This window comes from Trichomycterus rosablanca, chromosome 10 (assembly GCF_030014385.1).
Source record: "Trichomycterus rosablanca isolate fTriRos1 chromosome 10, fTriRos1.hap1, whole genome shotgun sequence".
Lineage (NCBI taxonomy): Eukaryota > Metazoa > Chordata > Actinopteri > Siluriformes > Trichomycteridae > Trichomycterus > Trichomycterus rosablanca.
Genome location: NC_085997.1, coordinates 22,108,576 through 22,110,507, shown reverse-complemented (window position 1 = coordinate 22,110,507; position 1,932 = coordinate 22,108,576).

Genomic DNA, 1,932 nt, shown 5'->3' with positions numbered 1-1,932 from the left:
TTGGTGGAGCGCGGATGCTCGATGACGTCACTGCTGTGTCCTGAAGGGGCGGATGCGGCTCATGACAACAGTCCCTACAGCAAAAATCGTACACACACTGCATCCACTGCTTATATTCTTATATATCTTATATTTAATAATACACACGGTTAGAAAAGTCAATTCCATAACATTTGAATGCTTGCTATGCCCAGCCACGTCGACAAGGTCGCTTAGTTCTGTAATAAACTGTTAGCCTAGTTAGCTTCCCTTAACCATGACATGACCTCATTGATATAATCACCAGTGTGGAATTTTTGCATAAACACACATGAATGACTGAGGGAATGGAAATAACATACGGTCCATAAACTTACAAAATGACCATACCAAAACTAGGACTGCACAATTAATTATGAATTAATTGTATAGGAAACAGTCACATTTGGGTAGTTTTATATCATTGTTTGTTTATTAGGATTTTAAAGTCATGTTTTACACTTTGGTTACATTCATGACAGGAACAGTAGTTACTCATTACACACAAGGTTCATCAGTTCACAAGGTTATATTGAACACAGTCATGGACAATTTAGTGTCTCCAATTCACCTCACTTGCATGTCTTTGGACTGTGGGAGGAAACCGCAGCACCCGGAGTAAACCCACACATGCAAACTCCACACAGAAAGGACCCGGACCGCCCCACCTGGGGATCGAACCCAGGAGCTTCTTGCTGTGAGGCGACAGTGCTACCCACTTAGCCACCGTGCCGCCCGCCAGCACTATCCACCTCACTTGCATGTCTTTGGACTGTGGGAGGAAACCGGAGCACCCGGAGGAAACCCACGCAGACACGGGGAGAACATGCAAACTCCACACAGAAAAGACCCGGACCGCCCCACCTGGGGATCGTACCCAGGACCTTCTTGCAGTTTTATATCAAACAGGCCACATTTTGCTAGTGTAGGAAATAAATTGACACAGTGGACTGAGTTTAGAATTTTTACAGCATTCATTTGCATCATCATATACTTGTTTTTCCATTGATTAAAACAACTCTGCCATATCTTAAACAGACCTAAAGCAAGAGGAACTAAATAACAGTTTCAATACAAATGTATACCGAATACACTAGTGATTTTGGTCGTGGATGCCAATATACAGTTTACCAATATACAGTGTATCACAAAAGTGAGTACACCCCTCACATTTCTGCAAATATTTCATTATATCTTTTCATGGGACAACACTATAGACATGAAACTTGGATATAACTTATAGTAGTCAGTGTACAGCTTGTATAGCAGTGTAGATTTACTGTCTTCTGAAAATAACTCAACACACAGCCATTAATGTCTAAATAGCTGGCAACATAAGTGAGTACACCCCACAGTGAACATGTCCAAATTGTGCCCAAATGTGTCGTTGTCCCTCCCTGGTGTCATGTGTCAAGGTCCCAGGTGTAAATGGGGAGCAGGGCTGTTAAATTTGGTGTTTTGGGTACAATTCTCTCATACTGGCCACTGGATATTCAACATGGCACCTCATGGCAAAGAACTCTCTGAGGATGTGAGAAATAGAATTGTTGCTCTCCACAAAGATGGCCTGGGCTATAAGAAGATTGCTAACACCCTGAAACTGAGCTACAGCATGGTGGCCAAGGTCATACAGCGGTTTTCCAGGACAGGTTCCACTCGGAACAGGCTTCGCCAGGGTCGACCAAAGAAGTTGAGTCCACGTGTTCGGCATCATATCCAGAGGTTGGCTTTAAAAAATAGACACATGAGTGCTGCCAGCATTGCGGCAGAGGTTGAAGACGTGGGAGGTCAGCCTGTCAGTGCTCAGACCATACGCCGCACACTACATCAACTCAGTCTGCATGGTCGTCATCCCAGAAGGAAGCTGACGCACAAGAAAGCCAGCAAACAGTTTGCTGAAAACAAGCAGTCCAA